The sequence below is a fragment of the Balaenoptera musculus genome, chromosome 5 (genome assembly GCF_009873245.2).
Source record: "Balaenoptera musculus isolate JJ_BM4_2016_0621 chromosome 5, mBalMus1.pri.v3, whole genome shotgun sequence".
Taxonomy (NCBI): Eukaryota; Metazoa; Chordata; class Mammalia; order Artiodactyla; family Balaenopteridae; genus Balaenoptera; species Balaenoptera musculus.
Window position 1 is genome coordinate 71,838,119 of NC_045789.1, and position 23,038 is coordinate 71,861,156.

General features: G+C 38.6%; 1 protein-coding gene and 1 long non-coding RNA gene across 6 annotated transcripts in view; one reads left to right on the forward strand and one right to left on the reverse strand.

Annotated features, from left to right (window-relative positions):
* Positions 1-656: 656 nt before the first annotated feature.
* On the reverse strand, positions 657-21,927 carry LOC118896007. The gene is made up of 3 exons (XR_005020062.1): positions 21,848-21,927; positions 19,990-20,171; positions 657-703 (listed from the first exon to the last, which is right to left on the reverse strand). It is a non-coding gene; the product is annotated as an uncharacterized LOC118896007 (long non-coding RNA).
* Positions 21,928-21,966: 39 nt separating this feature from the next.
* GNPDA2 (glucosamine-6-phosphate deaminase 2) overlaps positions 21,967-23,038 on the forward strand; it is a 28,022-nt gene continuing 26,950 nt past the window's right edge. For 2 of the 5 annotated variants that reach the window (XM_036853654.1, XM_036853656.1), the window contains exon 1: positions 21,968-22,105. The gene's annotated coding sequence lies outside the window, so the exon portion shown is untranslated. Of the gene's footprint in view, positions 22,106-23,038 lie in introns of all 5 variants that reach the window. The other 3 variants (XM_036853657.1, XM_036853655.1, XM_036853658.1) reach the window with 3 other exon arrangements.

Genomic DNA, 23,038 nt, shown 5'->3' on the forward strand with positions numbered 1-23,038 from the left:
AAGGAAGGAAATTCTGATATATGCTACAACAGGGATGAACCCTGAGGACATTAAGCCAAGTCAAATAAGCCAATCACAAAAAGACAAATACTATATGACTCCACTTATATGAAGTTCTTATAATAGAGACTGAAAGTAGAATGATGGTTTCCAGTTGTTGGGGGAGAAGCTACGGGGAGTTACTGTATAACTGATATAGAGTTCCAACTTTCTCCATTGAAGTATTACATGAAGTTTGGTTTGCAAACAGTGATTCTACTGAGTGCATTTTTAATCATTGGGAATCACAAACTTGGCTCACTAAATGCATGAAAAATCAACTTCATGAAATATTTCCCATCCCAACATTCCTGATACTATGTCCATTAGCATATATGATCATAAGCATTCCATCATTCCTTTTTTTTTTAAATTTATTTATTTATTTATTCATGGCTGTGTTGGGTCTTCGTTTCTGTGCAAGGGCTTTCTCTAGTTGTGGCAAGCGGGGGTCACTCTTCATCGCGGTGCGTGGGCCTCTCACTATCGCGGCCTCTCTTGTTGCGGAGCACAGGCTCCAGACGCGCAGGCTCAGTAGTTGTGGCTCACGGGCCCAGTTGCTCCGCGGCATGTGGGATCTTCCCAGACCAGGGCTCGAACCCGTGTCCCCTGCATTGGCAGGCAGATTCTCAACCACTGCTCCACCAGGGAAGCCCCATCATTCCTTTTAAGAACATTAAGAACATTAAGTTTATAAGAAGAGAAAATATTAATAAAAAATATATAAAAAGCATGAAGTTAGAACACAGCATACATAACTTGAAGATTATCTTACTGTCAAAGATCCCAACTTTTAAACTGTCCTTGCGTTCATTCATAGTAGCTAAAATGGTAGGAACCTGTCTACTCTAACCAAAGTAAGCAGTTTCTACATGTCTTTAGTAATGCCATGCTCCTGGACTTCAGCTTTTCCCTAGTGTTTTAGTTATATTATCATCTTCCAAGTTTTTCAAGATCCACAAGGATATACACCATTACCCACAAGTGCCCTACCCACACACTCTTGCCTACATTCAGCCCCACCCCAATGGCTTCCTTGCCTATAGTTATCTGCAATCACTCCAAGAGCACCTGTGGCTTTAGCATTTTGGAAACAGAAAATTAGAGCCTGATTCATTTCTTCTCAATTACTTCCTCTGTGTCTTTATAGTGTCCTAAGTTTGTAATCATCATTCCTGAAGTTCAGACTATGTTTCAGGCATTGTTCTAGATGATGGAGAAACAAGAACAAATAGCACACTGTTTTTTCCTAAAAGGAACCGACAGTCTGGACTGTATAAGCCAATACATACCATGCAAAGAGTATGGGCAGGATACTATGGGGGCATGAATCAGGGCATAACTAATTATACCAGTGGAGTCTAGAAAAGACTTCATTAAGATGGCACTGCTTGAGGCAAGCACTGAAAGAGAAGAAGTTCATATAGTCAGAGAAGGGGACCAGAGGCCAGAGAAAAGAGAGGCAGGAATCAGGCACTCAAAACATTGAAGCAACATGAATAAAAATATGGAGGCTTTAAACAACATGGTACATATTGGAAGAACCAAGGGCTTTGACTTGGGTCGTGAAGAAGTCATAGTGACATACAACTTTAGAGAGAGAATAAAAGAGCCAGTTCACAGAAGGTCTTATATTTCATACTAAGGAGTAAAAATTGTAGTACATATAATTTGCATAATTATGATGTGCCAGGTTCTATTCTAGACTCTACTTGCAAAGTCTCGTTTTTATTCCATTTTAAGCATGAGGAAACTGAAGCACAGAGTGCTTTAGTAACTTGCCCAAGGTCACACAGCCAGAAAGTGAGGGAGCCAGGGAGTCTGACATAATAAATTGGGCTCATAGCCATCAGGGTGACTCCCTTCAGCAGTGTGTGCTTTATTCCATTGAAAATGATGACCATTAAAGGGGTTTAAGTAGAAGAATAACATGACTATTTTAGTAGTAGAAATGAGGTGGGATTAAAATTGAGACAGAAGGCAGTAAAGGAGGAGAAAATGAAATGCAGAGAAATTATATTAAGGCGGGGTAAAGGTAATTTAATTAAGGTAAAGGTCTTTATAAATTAAAAGCTATAATACTCAGAGAACAATTAAGTGAAGGAGGATATATCAGTTAGCTTTCGTTGCATAATTAACCACACAAAATTTAGTGGCTTAAAATAACAAGCATTTACTTAAATCATAAACTGATGGATTAGCTAGGGCCAGGAAAGTTTGGAAGGACCTTGCTCATGTGTCTCAGTGAACTGAGCTGTAAGAGAGCTCACAGCACATAGCACATGGCGGATCAGCTGTAAGATAGCTTTGCTGATCTTGGCTGGGTTCTCCTACATGTCTGGGGCCTTAGCTGGGATGAATCAATTAATTCATGGTGCATGGTCTTTTGTCCTTCAGCAGGCTAGCCCAGGTCTGTTCTCATGGTGGCAGAACAGAGGTATAGGTGGTATAGGTGAGAATAGCAGAAATGTGCAAGGTTGCTTGACACCTAGGCTTGGAAATAGCACATCTATTAATCAGTTAAGTTACAAAGCGTTTCTCCAAAGATTTACAAGGCCTACTCAAATTCAAAGAGAGAAGTAGATCTATCTCTTGATGGGAGGAGCTAAAGTCACATTGTAAATGGTGGGGAGCCTAGAGGGCAGATAATTTTCACCGTCTAAAAAAAATCTAATTAATGGGAGACAGCAAAAGAAAACATCGGTGATGACTCCCTGGTTTCTTGCCTAAGAAACTGAGGGGATGATGGTGCCATTTACAGAGATGGGGCCAAAAGGGCCCCTCACTGGTGGGTTTTCCCCAGAAAGTGAATAAAAGTTTCCATGCATGTTTTTCCCAGTGGTGTGAACCAGAAATCTACACAAATAACATAGCAATAGCAACTGAAAGAATGTGGTAGAAATACTCAGCTTAAGACTCAATTAAAAGAAAAAGTTGTTACTGAAAAACTATACATTGTACGATATGACAGTGGAATCTACTAAGCTTTTATAACAAACACTGACAGAATGTATGAAAATAAGCTGTGATTTCCTTTGAGGTCTGAAGTCATATAAAGTCCTCCTCACATCTGCCAAATCGATCTTCCTGTGGGAATTCACCACAATGAAACCATTGTCAAGGATGCAACATCGCAAAAAATAGGCTTTATATTCACTGAACTCTATGTTTAAACCAAGTTAAATGCCCTTCTAGGGATAGGAAAATTTCAAGTGTGCTATTACAAAAAATAGCAGAGTGGGTTGTAAGGAAGAAAATCTTTGGGATCAGTAGATATGACTGAGCACATTCATTGTCACAAGCTAGGACACACTACACGGCATGACAGAAAGTCAAAGTAGTCGTCATGGCTCACCAACATGCATTTTTTGCTTAGTTCAAAGGAGACTGTCATGCTATCAATGGCTTTTTATAAATGAGCTTCACTTTTTTAATCCAACCTGCTTCTAATTCCTGACTCCAGTGTTTAGTGCAAGTTTCCCATGAGCAAATAAACCCAGTTTTTTTCACTCTGCTATTTAAGGCTTTTCCCCAGCCTGCCCCATGCCATGTCTTGACTCAGATTCTCAGTCTTCTCTTAAATTCAGCCAATGCTGGTGTCCAGATGAACTATGTGCTATCCACAAACATGGCCTGTCTTCTTTGGTTTCTTTGCCCTCACTCACCTCTTTACTCTCTGCTGTGCTGCTTCCTTTTTGTCTTGGCTCGTCCAAAATCTTATTTGAACTTTAAGTCATGACTTCAGCACCACAGATTCCAGCAGCTTATTATGATTTTTCTGTTTCCTGGACTTCCAGACCACATTGTACCTCACTCTTTGTCTACCCTGGACACTCTGCCTTCTACTAAAAGTTTTATTTGTTGCCAGGGACAGTGGGTGGGAGATGGGGGGAAAAGGTGAAGGTGGTCAAAGGGTACAAACTTCCAGTTATAACATGAACAAGTTCTGGGGATGCAATGTACAGCATGGTGACTATAGTTAACCATCCTCTATTGTATATTTGAAAATTACTGAGAGTAGATTTTAAAAGTTCTCCCCACACACACCCAAATTTTACCTGTGTGTGGGGACAGATGTGTTAACAAACCTTATTGTGGCATCATTTTGCAATATATACACGTATCTAATCATTACATTGTACACTCTAAGCCTACACAATGCTATATGTCAATTACATCTCCATAAAGCTGGGGAAAACATTTTTAATAAAAAATAAATACAAAATAAAAGTTTTTATCTGTTTCATCTTTAACTTCCTAGTACCCTTCCTGAGGGCACATGAATTTACTCTTTTTCAAGATGGATTTGCCAAGAAAGTGAGGAGTGAGGTTAGAGCTTTCTCTCTGCCAACAACACAGTTCGGTTTTTATGTGCTTCAAATAATGGTCTACAGACTTCCACAGAATATATAATTTGAAGAAAAAGTTCTGTAAATGCTTTAAGTGTTTGAAAACTACTGTTTATTTGTTTTTGCATCTCTTGCTATTTCTAATGCAACCCCTTTCCCCTGGTGGTGGGTAGAAATCTATATGAGCTAAAATTAGTATAATGAATAACATTGTTCACTACCTGCCAGAAGATAACAAGAAAGGGATATCAAGTATGAGACAGTCATATCCAATTGGCATATATTATTGATAACTGCAAAATCATTTGCTAAAAAAAATAAAAGTGGCAAGCCAGCAGAAAAATAAGTACTATTAAAGAAGGTAATTGCCAGTTATGGGTTCAATCTGGATCACAAAGCATGATCAGAACTTTCTAAAATGATAACTTCTTAAAATAAATAGCAAGCTGAGATGTGAGCAAGTATTAAATTGTAGTGTGTATTCACCCCTTAACTCCTTACCTAAACAAACAACCATAATTATATGGTACAATCTTAGGCCTCTATCTTTGAGTTACCCACTATGGTAGACAAAATAATGTGCCCCTAAAGATGTCCATATCCTACTCTCCAGGACCTGTGAACATTACATTACATGGCAAGAGAGAGTTAAAGTTGCAGATGGAATTAAGGTTGTTAATCAGCTGAAGTTAAAGTAAGGAAATTATCCTGGATTATCCAGCTGGGCTCAATGTAATTAATCATGACAGTCCCTTAAATGTGGAAGAGCGAAGCAGAAGAGTGAGAGCCAGAAAGATGGCATCATGAGAAAGACTTTGCTGGCTTTGGAGATTAAAGGGGGCCATGAGCCAAGGAATCCAGGAAACCTCTAGAAGCTGGAAAAGGCAAGAAAGTGGATTCTCCCTTGGAACAGCCAGGAAATAAGGCAGTCCTGCTGACACGTTAATTTTAGCCCAATGAGGCCCACTGAAAACTTCTGACTCCCAGAATGATAAGATAATAAATGTGTGCTCCTTGAAGCTATTAAGTTCGTGGTAATTTTTACAGCAGCAACAGGAAACTAATACACAGAGAAAAATCGTTCCAGCTTTCCCCAGATGCCAAGAAACTGCTCCCTCCTTGTCAAATATCTTTCCTATTTCAATCACCTATCGGTACTCCCAAACTATCTTTATTTGTAAGATGATAATTTTCAATTGATAAGATAGTGATGTTTTCTATAAATTACTTTGTCAAAACAATTACTAGAAAAGATATTAGCAAAGACTTAATGAATATTTAAATACTGATTACACAGTTATTTTAATTAATGTCATTCAGACATAATTTAGAAGCAAGATATATCTTTAAATCCTCAAACAGCACATAATAATGAGCTATATTTTATTTTTGAGAAGACAAACGTTGTTTGTGTTGTGAGTTGATCTCTTCTTTAAGAACAAACTACTTAACAAAATTAGGCATTTTTTGTTTGATCTACCAATAATAGGTATATAAGTGAAGCACAGAGAATGAGGAGAATAAAGGTGATATCTCACTTCTAACACAATTTCATCAAAATGGTAAAAATGTGTTTAAATTAAGCCTGGGAAGGTCCAACACAATTGGGAATTGAAGAACTCACATAATGTTCATGGGTATATGGATTGCTTCTGTTTCAAAAATGCTTTCATTTCAGTACCATTTAGAAAATGTGAGACTCATTTTATCTAAACAACAACAACAAAATCATCACCAGATAAGATTTGGCAATGCTGTGAATCCCGCTAAACCTCAGTTTTTTCTTATGATTTTACCAGTCTATTCCCCACACAGGTTAGTTCTAAGGATCAAATTAGATAATGTATTTAAAGGATATTGTAACCTACCAAATTACTTTCTTCCCCTCAGTTCCTACTATAAGTCAAACACCAAGCTAGGCAGACAAACAACAATTAGACAATAACTTCAACAATTAATGTACAATGTAAGACACAGAATGCTATGAGGATTCATGGCTAATACAAACTGGAAGGGGGATGGCGAGGTACCTCCAGCCCTAGGAAATCAGACTGCCTACTGTGTGCCAGGCACTATACATGTTAAATTTTTTATACACATTATACCATTTAACCCTCACAATAATCCGACAAGGTAGTGCTATTGTTTTTCCCTTTTTACTGATGAGAAAGATAAGGCTTAGGTTAATTAACTTTTCCAAAGCCTGTGGAAAATAAGGGATAAAGCCAAAGCTCATTCAGTTAACAAATGATTATTGAGCACCTACTGTGTGAGAGGCGTGATCCAGATGCTGAGATTACAGTAGTGAAGACAGCAGATAAAAATACCTACCATCAAGAAAATTATACTCTAGGGAGGGAAACAGAAAACAAAGAAAATAAAAATTAAGTATATTTTATACACACACACACACACACACACACACACACAGTTTAGCAGATAGAAATAAATGAAACACGGAAGTGAAACAGAAGGTGGTAGAGACTGAAATTTTAAGTAAGATGTTCAGGAAGGCCCTCTTGTTGAACATGGTAAGTTTGACATGCTTGTTAGGCATAGAGATGTTATTTGTCAAGTAGGCAGAGAATACATGAGAGAAGGCAACGTTTGAGTAATTGCTTAAAAATAGTGATGGAGTTGGACGAGCAGATATCTAAGGGGAAGGCATGTAAGGAAGAACAAATAGCAAGTAGAAAGGTCCTGAGATGGGGGCTGATGTGGCTGAAGCTGAGGGAGAGAAGGGAAGAGCAGAAGATGAGATCTGGATGTAATGGTGGAGGGGGCAGATCACACAGGACCTTGTAGTTCACAGTCAGGTCTTTGGTGTTTGTTCCAGATAGGAAAATGGGGTTTTGATCGGAGAAGGATATGTTTTAACAGGATCGCTTTGGCTACTATGCTGAGAACAATCTGAAGAGAGGAAGCAGGGAGACTGGTTAGAAGATGTTTTCAATAATTCAGACAGCAGGAGGTAGTGTTTTGTACAAGTGTGATAACAGTAGAAGAGTGGCAAGTTGTCAGATTCTCAATATATTTGAAAGTAGAGCCAACAGGATTTGCAGATGGATTGAATATGAGGGTGTAAGGGAAAGAGAGGAGACAAAAATGACAGCAAGATTTGAAGCTGGAGCAACCAGAAAGGTAAATAGTCATTAATATTTGGGAGGAAGACGTTTCGTGGTAAATACCAGGAGGTTAGACTTGGATATTGTATGACTGATATTCTTATCAGACGTTCAAATCAACTAGAAATTGTCAAGTAGGAAGTTGGATATATAGGACTAGAGTTTAGGGAAAAGACTCTGGGGCTGGAGAAATAAATCTGGAAGCCATCTAATTTAATATAAATTAACATATGAACTTAATTCCAGATCTGTTTGATTCTCAAACCTAGCTCCTATTTGTTGGGAACAATTCTGCATTGCATTTCTGCATGTCTCAGGTTATCTTTTCAAGGATGTTTATACAATAAACATCCTCAGAGACTAAAAGAGTGTCTCTCTCCAGGTTTAAGGACAGATTTGTTTCCTGATGAAGATACTTAAGGTAATGTCTCCTTTGGAAGCAAAGAATAGACAGATTGGCTTGCAGCTTGCAACTCCCTTATAAAACTGGTTTCCTGGGACTTCCCTGGTGGTCTAGTGGTAAAGAATCTGCCTTACAATGCAGGGGACGTGGGTTCGATTCCTGGTCAGGGAATCAAGATCCCACATGCTGCGGGGCAACTAAGCTGGCGCACCACAGCTACTGAGCTCGCACACCTCAACTAGAGAGCCTGTGTGCTGCAAACTACAGAGCCTACGCACTCTGGAACCCGCGCGCCACAACTACAGAGCCCATGCGCCCTGGAGCCCACGCACCACAACTAGAGAGAGAAGCCCACAGCCACACACAACTAGAGAGAGAAGCCCACGCACCACAACAAAGAGCCCACGTGCTGCAACTAAGACCTGATGAGGCCACAAATAAATTAAATAAATAAATAAATAAATCTTAAAAAAAAAAACTGGTTTCCTAAGCTCAGCTGTGACCTACATCCAGTATGTTTGCAAGGTCCACCAGGATCCACTCTGCATCGCCCCCATGACATGAGGGAAGAGCAAAGGGGAAGCTCGTGCTGCCTGATGTCTCATGAGTGATAAACATCTCAATCCACTTAAGCTCACTGTTTCCTTACCAACCACATTTATGGAAATGTGGGAAGTCGATCTAGCAGCTGAAGTAGTAGCTGAAGCTTAGGAACTGTCTGATCACTTAACTACTATTGAAGAGGAACCACTGAAAATTTCGTAACAAGGGAAGAGGTGTGATTTGACTTGAAGTTTGAAATTAAAATCTCTCTGATATCAGAGGGAAAGTGGTCCTGGAGAAGAAGAAACAAGAGTGGAAGAAGTTACATCAGTCAGGCTGTTGTTGCAGCAATCCCCGCAAGAATAAAAAAGGCCCAACAGAGGGGTTAACCAAGGGACTGAAAGAAGGAGGCAGACTCAAGAGATATTTAGGAGCTAAAGTCAATTGGCCTTCAAGCTGTATCTTTACAACATTAAGTCAGAAAATTTCAAGTGTAAGTATGAAAGTAATTGGGAGTCACTTTCTTACATAAGAAGAACGTAGTCAGGCACAGTTGACACATGCCCGTCAAACTCCAGGTTGACTTCTCCACGTAGTTCTTCTCTTTTTCATGGTCTCAAGCAGCAGCCTTGAGCACTGGATCCTCAAACAGCAATGCCCATAACAGGAAAGAAGGGGAGACCTCCATTGTACAGGCATCTCTGTTTTTTAATCAGAGAGGAAAATTTTTCCTAGAATCCCATTAATCAGATTGGGCCAAATGCCCATGCCTTCAATGCAAGGAAAGTTGAGAGAACAAAATCTGGCTCTTTCAGCCTCTATAGTGGGAGGTAGGTTCTAACAATAGTGAAGAGAAGGTTGGAATTGGCTGTTGGAGAGACAACCAATAGTGTCTCCCAGAGGATCTAATTAGATGTGGAAGCTGAGAAAGAAGGAGAACTCTAAATGATTGCTTAGACACCTGGCTTAGACCATTGTCTGGATGGTACTGTCATTCATGGACGAAGCAATGCGAGAGAAACAGGTTTGGGGTAGGGAGTGATGCGATATCTTTGAACACATTTGAATTTCTAGTTGGAAAGCCCAGAGCTCAGTTTCATAGGGGTCTAGAGCTCAAGACTGAGAGCTAAGCTAGAGTTATATAAGTTTGGGACAATATAACTGAAGTCACAGAGCAAAAGTGTCCAGACACAGTGTGATTACAGAGAGGGTCAAAGAGGGAATCTTGGAAAGAGAGGCCCATTTGACAGACTGAAAAGGAAAGTCCATGAATGTAAAAAGAAAAGAGGAGAGAGCAATATTTTAAGATTGAAGAGAGGCCAATGGTACTAAATGCTTCCCAGAGATCAAATAAGAAGATGAAGATTATAAATGAAAGTAGTTATTAAGTTTTATATAGGAGTAAATATAAATTTCAGTAAATTTCAGCTTTTTAATAGTCCTTACTATATGTTACTGCTATGCTATAGAAGGTCAGCCAGAGTGACCTACTATTCATAAAGAACAACTGGAAAAAACAAAAACCACAGTTTATAAGAAAATCAGCACAGCCTGTCCTATACCAGGTTCCATCATGCCCTCTTGTGTCTAAGTGTAGCATAGCAGCTCCAACTTTAAATTGAAATATTCAGTACAACACGGTGAACATCACACACTCACTATGGGCCAGGTGCTAGGTTGGGTGCTGAGTCCACAGTTGTGGACAAGACCTACAAGGTCCCTATCCTCATGGAGATTATTTAGGACTTACTTTAATTATTACAGAAGTTTACATTCCATTTGAAAACTTCTGTATGAAGATTTAGCATTTCATTATACGGTACAAATAGTTTTATCAGCTAAAAAATATTGCCACTAATTTCTTTAGTCTACAATCTTAAATTATTGATTCAGCTTGCCCATAAACTTTTCTCCTTAACTTCTAGTGGTAAAAATTTCATAATCCATTGATTTAGTTTTATAGCTACTATTTACAAAGATATAATCTTCAATAAAATGATGCTGTGATGTTTAACTCTAAAGCTCTTATTTAATCTTAGTGTTAGTTGTCATTGAGAAGCCTCTGAGGCTATAATTTCATAGTTTATGATCCCAGGAAAATTTTCCTTATTAAATTATAGACAAGAGACAGTGCTTTACTCTATGTTATTAAAATTGAAATTCCCTAAATCTAACTATATATTCTTACCATCTGCATTTTTATGAATCTTTTCTAAAGAAATCTTCTGAAAATCTCAGAGCTGACATAAATTTCTTAAATTTTACTTAGTTTTTGTGGGTTTTGAAAACAAAAGTTCTTGTTTTAATTTAAAGGAGCAGAAACTTAATTGTGATGGCTTACAGATAGATGACAATATGGCCCAGAATGAAACTTTCTATAATAAAAGCAGATATGATAAGATATAAACCATAGTAGGCAGATCTTAAGAGAATTTGATTTCAGTGAAACATTTAAATCAGTAATCATCCATTCTAGCATTCTACCTTTTACACATAGACTATTGTTTCACCCTTAACAATTATCAGGAGGTTGTCCCCTCATTCCTAAGTGTGAGGACCACTGTGTATTTCTCATTTACTCAATTGCCCAACCCCTTTTATTCTTACTATAAGAGTATTCTCTTATTCTACCTCAGTGTTTGGAGGTTGGGGGACCTCTAGTTAAGGTTAGTCTTATGCATGGTGACTCTAACCCCTCCTCCAAGTATATCAAACCCCAAACAACCCTAAATAAACCTAAAATCTAATTTAAAACAAAGAGCCTGCTCTGCAAAGGTAGCTTCAAGTCAAGTTTCCCAGTCTCTCTTTACAACAAAATGACTGACTCAAAACCCCACTTACATTAAAAATCTAAATCCCCCATTTGCCTTCTCAGACTATGTATCATATTTCTTTTTAAAAATGGATGATATGAGCATTTTCCACTTTGCCCTGGGAATGCTTTGCCTCATTTTATCGTATATTCAAATATCTGGCTAAAATTATGAATGAAAGCTTATGAAATTTTAGGGCAGCTTTCACTGCCTGCCTTGCCCATGGAGACCAGAGTCATGAGCCAAGGTACCTGATCTGACAAACATTCACTCCTGCATGATTCAAAAGGTAAGGCAACATCTTTGCTTGGGAGTCAAGAAGCCCACCTCAGCAGATATATCTAACATCTGTGAGAGCTTTGCCAACATGTTTGAGTGTGGAAGGATCCGCATATTACTGAATTCTTTCTCCAATGCATTACAACAGATGTGTATCAGTTAGCAACTGCTATAACAATCATGTAAAATAAGCCACCTCCAAGCACAGTCACAATAGATAGAGTGTGGATCTAAGGAGAGATAGAGGATTGAAGCCATTTTTGCAACCAGTATGCTACAAGATGTCTAGTAATGCAATGATGACTATAAAATGATCTCCTTTCTAAATCAAATCTGACCTTCCTTTTGCTTTTATTATACCTCTCAACAAGGAAAACTAAAACACACATTTATGCACACACACAAACTTTCTGGGTGCCCCCTACCAACAGTCATGAGCTCACTCATACCCATCCCCACCTCTACAGTTGCTACTTATAGCAAAGCGTCTTTCAAGATTTAGACTCACTTTTCATGTGAGGGGTTACAAACATTTTCATGTAATGGGACACAGAGAAAGATCAAATATGTACAGCACACTGAAGTAAACTAAAGGAGTTTTGAGGGCATCTATGTCAGGCTAGTGGAAAATTTTATTAATTTCTTCATATTACATAAGTCAGACAAAAAAATGAACTATAAAGTATTAAGAAAGATATTAAATTTTAATTGGTATAAAACTTCTAAATTAAATCTTTTTATTTTTATTTTCTGAGAAATTTGAACTTGATTCCATGAACATAACATTTTTTTTCTATCAGGTTTTATGCTTGACATGGCAATATGTAATTCCTGATAATGATTTTTCAATGAAGTCTCTGAAAGTTTAATAGTTACTTTTATAGGAAGCAAATAGGTTGTAACAACCAGCAGAAGAAAATTTATTGCTTTTTCACTAGCCACAGCAACTTACTTTTCAGAATTAGACAGAATTTGGGTAATAAGAATTCATTAAATTGTGTTTCGAGGATCCAACCATTCTTTAAATCCAGCTGAGATGGAGTCAGAGGGATCTGATTCACCCTTCTGACTTAAACAACTAAAAGGCTGGACAAAATATGAATGAAACAACATCTCTCAAGACACAAAACATCAGGCAATGAAGGACAGGTATCCCTGAGTGATGAGAAACAAAAAAAGTGAGTCCTACAATTGTCCCAGGTTAATGTCTAGAGAAAGTCTCCACACTGTAGCATAGGGAAAGGAAATGCAGGCAGAGACCCATGGTGTCTCTGTGTTGAGAGATGAGAATCCAGGGAAGCCATGGTAGCTAGAGTTTGCAAGGCAGAGTACCACAGAGAAGCAAGATGCACACAGAGAGAACTCTAAAGATCTGAAGAGTGTTCCCCTGGAGTATTCAGTTGAGTACTGATCAGCAAACACAGCTAAGGAAACTATCTGAGACTGAGAGAACCACCTGAAAAGATTAGAGGAAACAGTGTCAGAGGCACTCATAGAGACAGACATAGTTCCTGTTCCCACAATTAGAATAAAACATACCAATCAATCAATTGAAAGAGATCTAGAAATAACACAAATAATAAACTTAGTAGACAAGGACCTTAAAAAGTTATCTTAACTATATTCTATATGTTCAAGAAGCTAAAGAAAAGATTGAAGATGTTAAGTAGAAACATGGACAATAAAAAAAAACTCCCATCAAATTTTTAGAGATGAAAACTACAGTGTTTGAGGTGGAAAATACCCTGTATTTTATTAGGTCACAAAACATGTCTTAACAAATTTAAGAAGACTGAATCACATCAAATATCTTTTCTGGCCACAATGGAATGAAACTAGAAATCACAGAAGAAGGAAAATTCACAAATATGTTGAAATTAAACAACACTCTCTTGAATAACAAATAAATCAAACAAGGATGGAACAAAAGCAGTTCTAAGAAGGAAGTTTATAGTGATAAATGCCCACATTAGAAAATAAGAAAAGGGCTCAACCTAACTTTACACCTCAAAGAGCTAGAAAAAGAAAAATAAACCAAACCCAAAGTTATTAGAAGAAGGGAAATAATAAATACTAGACACAAATAATCAAAAGAGAAAAATAGAAAACTACAGGCCAATACCCCTGATGAACTAAATGCAAAAATTCTCAACAAAATACTAGGAAGCTGAATCCAACAGCATATTAAGAAATCATACATTATGACAAAGTGGGATTTACCCCTGAGATTCAAGAATGGTGCAACACAGCTCAGTGCTTTGTGACCACCTAGAGGGGTGGGATAGGGAGGGTGGGAAGGAGATGCAAGAGGGAGGAGATATGGGGATATATGTATATGTATAGCTGATTCACTTTGTTATAAAGCAGAAACTAACACACCATTGTAAAGCAATAATACTCCAATAAAGATGTTAAAAAAAAAGAATGGTGCAACATATTCCAATCAATTAACATAATATACCACATTAACAGAATACAGGACAAAAATCACATGATTATCATCATAGATACAGAAAAAGCATTTAACAAAATTCAACACACCTTTGTGATAAAAATTATCAACAAACAAGGTATAGAAGTTATTTACCTCAATATGACAAAGAGCATATATAGTAAGCCCAAAGCTAACATCACAGTAAATGGTGAAAAGCTGAAAGCTTTTCTTCTAAGATCAGAAACAAGGCAAGGATGCCTACTCTTGCCACTTTTAAATGTAATATTAGAAGTCCTAGTGGGAGCAATTAGGCAAGAAAAAGAAATAAAGGGCACCCAGAATGTAAAGAAAGAAGTAAATTATCTCTGTTTGTAGATGACCTAATCCTATATGCAGAAAACTCTAAAGACTCCACAAACAAACTGTTAGGACTAATAAATGAATTCAGTAAAGTTGCAGGGTATACAATCAACAGGTAAAAATCAGTTTTGTTTCTCTACACTAACAAAGAACTATCCATACAGGGAAATTAAGAAAACAATCCCATTCACAATAGTACCAAAAAGAATAAAGTAATTAGGAATAAACTTAATCAAGCAGATGAAAGACTGAAAACTAGAAAACACTGAAAACTACAAAAAACAGATGAAAGAAATTAAAGAATACATAAATAATGAAAAGACATCCACGTTAATGGATTGGAAGACTTATATTGTTAAAATGTCCATACTACCCAAAGCAATCTACAAATTCAATGTTATCCCCCATCAAAATCCCAATGGTATTTTTTACAAAAATAGAAAAAAAAACCTATAAGTGATATTAAGCCAGAAAGACCCCAAAGAACAAAAGCAATCTTGAGGAAGAACAACAAAGCTGGAGGCATCACACCTCCTAATTTCAAAATATAATGTGAAACTATAGTAATTAAAACAGTATGGAACTGGCATAAAGATAGACATATAGGCCAATGGAACAGAATAGAGAACCCAAAAATAAACCCAAGTATAAGTGGTCAACTGATCTTTGACAAAGGAGCCAAGAGTACACAATGGAGAAAGAACTGTCTTTTCAACAAATGGTGCTTAGAAAGCTGGATATCCACATGCAAAATCATGAAATGGATACCAAAATCAATTCAAAAAAGATTGAAGACTTAAACATAAGACCTGAATTGTAAAAATCCTAGAAGAAAACATGGGGGAAAAGACTCTTGACATTGGTTTGGCCATGATTTCTTGAAGATAACACCAAAAGCACAGGTAGCAAAGCAAAAATAAATAAGCAACACTACATCAAACCAAAAACCTTCTGCACAGCAAAGGAGACAATCAACAGAATGAAAAGACAACTTACAGAATGGGGGAAAATATTTGCAGACCACATATCTGGTAAGGGGTTAATATCCAAAATATATAAGGAACTCCTACAACTCAATAGCAAAATGACAAATGACTCAAATAATTGGCAAAGGAGTTGAATAGATATTTCTCCAAAGAAGACATAAAAATGACCAAAATGAAAAAGTGCTCAATATCACTAATCATGAGGGACATGCATATCAAAACCACAGTGGCTATCCTGCCACACCAATTAGGATGGCTATCATCCCCTCGACCCCCACAAAGAAGACAACAAATATTGGTGAGGATATAGAGAAATTGGAACCCTTGGACATTGCTGGTAGCCGCTATGGAAAACAGAGTCCTCAAAAAATTAAACAGAACTACCATATGATCCAGCAATTTCACTTCTGGGTATATATCCAAAAGAATTGAAATGAGGATCTCCAAGAGATACCTTCACTCCCATGTTCACTGCAGCACTATTCACAATATTCAAACTATGGAAACAATCCGAATGTTCATCAACAGATGAATGGATAAAAAATAAAATGTGACATACACATACAATGAAATATCATTGAGCCTTAAAATGAAGGAAATTCTGCCATATGAAACAACATGGATGAACTAGAAGTACATTACATTGTGATTAAGCCAGTCATAGAAGGACAAATAATGCATGATTCTATGTATATGAGGTATCTAAAATAGCCAAACTCATAGAAGCAGAGAATAGATTGTTGGTTGCCAGAAGCTAGGGGCAAGGGAAAATAGAATTTGTTGTTCAATGTTTATAAAGTTTCGGTTATGTAAGATGAACAAGTTCTAGAGATCTGCTGTGTAACATAGTGCCTATTACATTAACAATACTGTACTGCACTCTTAAAATTTTTGTTAAGAGGGTAGATCTCATGTTAACTAAAGGCAAGAGGGAGACATATGAACATTTTTGGAGGTGATGGGTATGTTTATTTCCTAGATTATGATGATGATTTCACAGGTGTATGCATATGCCCAAATTCATCAACTCGTACACTTTAAATATGTGCAGTTTTTATATACCAATCATACCTCAATAAATCTGTTTTTTCTTAAACTTTAAACATAAAGATGTGAATAAGTTAAAAGAATGGAAAATATATTCCATTCAAACACTAATCAAAAAAATGTTGGAATGATGATACTAATATCAGACAAAGAAGATTACAGAACAAAGAACATTACTCCAGATAAAGAAGATCCTTTCATAATGATAAAGTATTTAATTCATCAAGAGTACATAATAAACCTAAATGTTTACATACCTAATAACAGAGCATCAGAAGACATGAACCAAACACTGATAAAATGGCAACAAAAAATACGCAAATGTCTGTAATTTCAACACTACTCTCTCATTAATTCATAAAATTAGTAACATAAAATCAGTAAAGATATAGGAAATTTGAACACTATCAACCAACTTCACCTAATTTACCTAACAGGGTAATCCACCGCAAAATAGAATTCACATCTTTTTTTCTAATGAACTTGAAAATATACCATATTCTGGGCCACAAAATTCTTAATATATTTTAAAAGAATTAAGTCATACAAAGGATGTTCTTTGAAGAAAAATGAAGTAAATAAAAAACAGAAAGCTATCTGGAAAATACCCAAATATTTGGAAACTAAGAATACACTTCTAAATAACCTGTGGGTCAAAAAGAAATCAAAAACTAAATTAGAAAGAATTTTCTGCTGAATGAAAATGAAAAGACAAGATATAAAAATTTGTGGGATGCCACTAAAGCAGTTCTAAGAGGGGAAATATACAGCACTACAAGTATATATGAGAAAATAACAAAGGTTGCAAAACAATAATCTTAGTTTCCACTTAAGAAACTAGAAAAAGAAGTGAAAATTCAACCCAAAGTAAGCAGACCTTGGGAAATAGTAAAGATCAGAGTAGAGATCAATGAAATGGAAAACAGAAAGCAATGCAAAACTCAATCAATCCAAAATTTGGTTCTTTGAAGAGATCAATTAAATTAATAAACATCTTACCACTGTGATTAGGGAGAAAAAAAATGAAGATACAATTTACCAATATCAGAAATGAGAGCGGTGAAATCACTAAGGATTGCACAGATAACAACGGAATGTTACAGTGTTATGCCGATAATTTTGGCAACATAAATTTTAAAAATCCTTGAAAGACAAACTGTCAATGCTCACTCAAAAAGTAATCAAGGGCTTCCCTGGTGGCGCAGTGGTTGGGAATCTGCCTGCCAATGCAGGGGACACAGGTTCGAGCCCTGGTCCAGGAAGGTCCCACATGCCACGGATCAACAAAGCCTGTGCGCCACAACTATTGAGCCTGTGCTCTAGAGCCCACAAGGCACAACTACTGAGCCCACCTGCCACAACTACTGAAGCTCGCGTGCTTAGAGCCTGTGCTCTGCAACAAGAGAAGCCACTGCAATGAGAAGCCCGTGCATCACAACGAAGAGTGGCCCCTGCTCCCTGCAACTAGAGAAAGCCCGCGCACAGCACGGAGCAATGAAGACACAACGCAGCCAAAAATAAATAAATAAATTTATAAAAAAAAAAAAGTAATCAATTGAGGACTCCAGCAAAAGTGGCAGGGTAAGGATATCCAAAAATTTATCCCCCCATAAAAACAAAAAGAAAACTGACAAACTATAAAAATCTACATTTCTGAAAACTGTGAAGACTACTGAAAGTCTTTCAGCAACCTGGGAGGCTTTTTCATGAAAGTTGGAGGACTATCAATAAGAACAGTCAGTTTTGTTTGTTTTAACTTACCCGTATCCCATCCCCTGTTCCCAGAACTATGGTAGCCTTGGGAAAAACAAAAAAAAGTTTACATTCCAAGTACTATAGGGAGAAAAACTGGGCTGGAGCACTTTCAAACCCTCATTCCCCAAAACAGCCATTATTATTTTACCTCTCTCTTTAAGACAGAAGAACTTTGGAAGAAGCCACTGAAAGGCTTGTTTTATTTTGTTTAATTCAGAACTCTTGCCTAGTACTAAAGCCACTCTTGGGGAAAGAGTCATTTGTCAAAAACTATCCAGGCAAATGTTTAGTTGCTTCTGACTGAAAGTCCATGACCATGACAAGAAAAACCATGCCCAAGTCAGCTTTATCTCAGCAATGCAAGGTATATTTAATATTCAAAAATCAATCACCATAATTCACCAACAGATTAAAATGGAAAACCACACCATCATTTCAATAGATGCAGGAAGTGTTTGGTAAAACCTAACATTCTTGATAAAAAACAAAATAAAACAAAGCAAAACCAAAAACTCTCAGCGATTAGTGAAATGCCTAGTACTATAGCTGGGGCAGGGAAAATACAAAATGAGCCTAGAGTCTTTTTGTGTCTGGATTTTTGCTGCTATCATACAATCCCCACCCATTCTACTTCCTTATTCCTAAAACACAATCTGCTAGTCTTTTACTACACTCATAAAGCTTAAGTGGTTCCTCACTGCTTACAATACAAAGTCCAACTTTTATGCATAGCCTTCCAGATTCATTTTCTCTAGTTTTTGAAATACATCCTATCTTAGCCACTTGGTAGTCATTCAGAATTCCATATATATGCCTTTTACTTTCCTGCCTGCATACCTTTGTGCAAACTATTTCCTGGGCTTACAGTATCCCCCTCTGTATTCATTCTGGCAAAATCCAGCTTTCCCTGATCTACTCCTGACCCAACTTCAGTCTATTCTTTACAGGCATACAGGGTAATTTTTGTTTTACATACAAATCTGATCATGGTATACCCTGCTAAAAGCTTTTGTAGCATATAGAAATTGCATAGGTCATAAATTCCAATGTGACATTTCTTATTTTTCTGTAATATCTCTATATAATATACAGCTTTAATGTAACTTTTACTTAAATCTCTCCCTCAAGCCCCATTCTCACGAGAGCAGGAAACTTAAAACAGTTATCTTTCAGGTTCATTTAATTGTTTTAGTGTTTCCTTAGTCATTTCAAATGTAAATTCTGTCATTTCTATCCCTCTTCCCCACCTTTGACTTAGGATGGCATCTAAGGTGGGGAGGCTATTGGCATCTACATCAGTGAAGGCATCTGTTATGGGGCCATTTTCTCCTCTCTGACATCCACTTAATGGATAGGTATCTCTTCCTCTGCGTTCTGGTCTTCAGTATATATCCCCATTGGTGTCTGCTGAAACATCTTTTGTCCATCTGTGGGAAGCATGCAGTCTTAGCCGGAGGTAACTCCTGGAGGAGACAGTATGTCTCTCACAAAAAGCAAAGCCCTTACCTTGGAATGCACTCTTTTTCCCAGGCCTGAGGAATGTAAAAGAGATTAGTAAAGCTATCTCAAGCCAGGAGACCTCAGGGAACTGAGAGTCCTGGTTGTTCCCTATGGCTGGGGGCTGTGTGTGAGCCTGGTTAAGGGAAGATAATGTTCAAGGATAGTTGTTGTAAACTTGTTGACGTCTGTGGTAGTGACTGAACTGAGACGATAAGCAATTCCATGGGATTATTGTCTAATAATGAGTTCCTCTTCTGTCTATATAAGATTCAGTAAATTCTAAATAAAGTACCTAGCAACCATCAGTTGTCTTGGTCCTTCTGACCCCATACTCACGGTGCTATTCAGTCCCTTACCCCTCTCCGTTGGGACCTGGAAGATCCCCTGCGGTGGCTGGACCATTGCATCCATCGGCCTCCATCTGCATGATACATGTTGACTGAAGCACTATTTCAGGCTCTGTATCAGCTACCTTCAGCTCCGTGCCAGCTATCAGGATAATAGGGTATGACTGCTGTTTGATGCTTCTCTTTGTGATCTGTAGTAGACCAGGGCTGTCATCAGGCATATTTTACTGTCACCTACCTAGCTACCTCTACTGTACTGCTCTTATGCCACTGTAAATCTGTCACCTTCCCTGGGTGATAGCCTGTTAAAATTTTCCTACCAAACTCTTCATCTAAAACCTTGGTTCAGAGGATCTTTCTGTTAATCTTATCATTCCTTGGGGCTTTATCTGGAGGACAAGACACAGGTTCTTTCTATGCTCAGGTCATCCCCAAACATAAAGGAATATCTCAATTAGAGTCTCATGACTGAGACTACTTTCCCTTATTAGGATTTGCTGGGTAATGTCTGTATCCCCACAAGACTCTTAGTTCACTGACAGCAAAGACTGTGTGTCTGTTTTCCTCATGCTGGTGTCTGACACATAATCAGTAAATATTTATTGAATGGAAAAATGAGTGACTCAGCATACTTGTCCCTGTCCTTGTCAAAAACAATTTTTTTCTGTTTAGTATTAAATATTTTGCTTTTGATGGCAGTAATTTCTTGCTTTAATCTTATACAAAGCATGGAATATGGGCTGCAAGAGGTGAGAAATACCAACTTGGGAGAAAAGGAAGACAGGACATGAAACAGTGCAATCAAAGCAGAATTAACCATTGTCAGCACTTATAGCAGGGACAGAACTTATTTTTCTAGTGTCAGAAACACATGAAGAAGTAAAACCATTGAGAAAGAATACATTTCACAAATATCCCTCTATGCTCCAATAATATTCCCTGCAAGGCTCTTTTTATTATTTGCAGGTCTTTTTGACTACAGTAGATGCACACTAGATTTTTGTTAGATGATAAATTATAGTACTGGGGTGGTATTTAAAACTGTCTTTGCAAACTAACTCAAAGCTATAGTGCTAAAAAACTGTCCCCTAGTACCAGTTTGTGAGAAATTTTGCTGTTTGAAGTTTTATCTGAGAATGGAACATTCTACTCTTGCCTAAAAAATGTGAGCCCGGGGGGTTCATTTGATCCAGAGAAGCAGGATGGATTTACAACCCCGGTGCAGAACTTCAGATAAGGAATTTGGGATCATAGCATTACACATTTATCTTAACTTTGTAGTGTCCAAGGAAACTTGAGTCTGCCTTTCACCCCATGCTGGTAGTCAGACTGAGTTCCTAACAGAACTCTAAACAGTGTTTCTAACGGGACCTGGTGAGGCCACACGACCCTTCCTTTGAGTGACTGCTGCTTTCTTAACAATAACTTCCCCAGCCCTGCTTCCTTCCACCCACCTCATGAACAAAGATCTATGATACTCAGTTCAAAGCAGATTCTGCTTCCTCTACCCCTTTCCTAGAATCTCAGCACAAGTTCGTATCTCGTCAGAATTTCCTTCTAGAGTTTATGCTTACTGAGCCGCTCCAATATTTGCCTTTCTGCAGCATGTTAAATTTAACTTTGATGAGCTTATTGATAAAAAGCGCTTAGTTGTCATTGTGCTTGCAAAGTAGACATTCAATAGCTTGGGGTAGAGAGACATGAATTCATATTGCTATTATAAGCAGCAACTAAAGTAATGCTTATGTATGAGCACTGTAGTCCTACACGCTAAATCTCATAAACCCAAAGAATCTACCGCCATTCAACCTCTGAGAGATGAAAAACGAACACAGTCGAGGTGATGGCCCAATAACTTGAGACTCACGTTAAGTAAAGACTTCCGGTCTCGCGCCACTCACAAGGACCTCTATGCAGCTCACCCCAGCGAGCCAGAGGCGCGCGCATGCTCAGCATCCGCGCGCATGCGCAGTACCGGCAGGCCGCTCCGCCTTCCCATCAGCGCCTAGATTTACATCCGGGTCCTTAGGCTTCACGCTCCTCTCGCCGGCTGGTGTTTCTCCGGGCTGACTGGCTGTTGGTTGTTCCCGCTGTTCCAGCGTCGGAAGAGCTGGTGGGTCCGCGGGTGAGTCCACGGGAAGGACCAGGAAGGGGAGTCGGGCGGGGACTCGGCTGGTCGTTGCACCCACCGGTGGGCTCTATGCGGAGACGGGGACGCGGGGCGGATGGGGGTCCCGGGAGCCTCGAGGCGGGGGCCGTGGTGTCCCCAGCTTTGTTCCCCTCCAACTTGACTGGTCGTCCTCTTCGGGACGGGGCTTCCCTGGCCCCTGCTCTTTGGCGGTCTTCTCCTGACACTTGTTACAAATTCGTAGTAGTCATCCTCATTTGCATTCGTTAGGGTTTGCGGAGAGACGGGCCCAGCGGCCCGGCAGGTGAGGTGAGTTTGCAGCCCTCGCCTTCCGGGCAGGGACCACAGCCTTCGCTGCTGCTTCTCGCCCCTCGTCGGGACCCTGACCTGGACCCCTGCTCTGAGAGCCCCCTTCTTGGTCGGGCTTCAGGAATCTTTTGAGGTCAGGTGTAGTGTGTTGTAGTGAAAAAGCGCAGAGCAGGGATTCTGGAAGCCAAGGTTCCAGATTCTAGTACAGATTCTAAAATAGTTGTGTAACCCAAGTCGTCTAGAAGTTCCCATCCAGCTTTAAAGTTCTGAGGTTTGTGTTTGGCAGCTCTTTGTCCAAGGGACGCACACCCCAAATGAATCAGCACCAGAGGAAGATGAGGGCAGGGGTGGTGCTGTGTCATTTTTTGAGTGTTGTCGGGTCAAGCTGTCAGAGAATGGTCGACCACAGCAGCAGTTCAGATGTGTGAGGATTGGCAAAAACTGGAAGAAGACACATTTAAAAATCTGAACACATGTGACATTCTACTTTTCTCTGGGTGAGGTGATTCATTTGGGACCTTTGGAACCGAACTCTGGACTCGCGGAAGAGTTTAAGAAAGCAAAACGTGCTTGTCCTTGGTCTGAGAGACTTACTTGAACCTCTGTGCCATGAAGTCATCT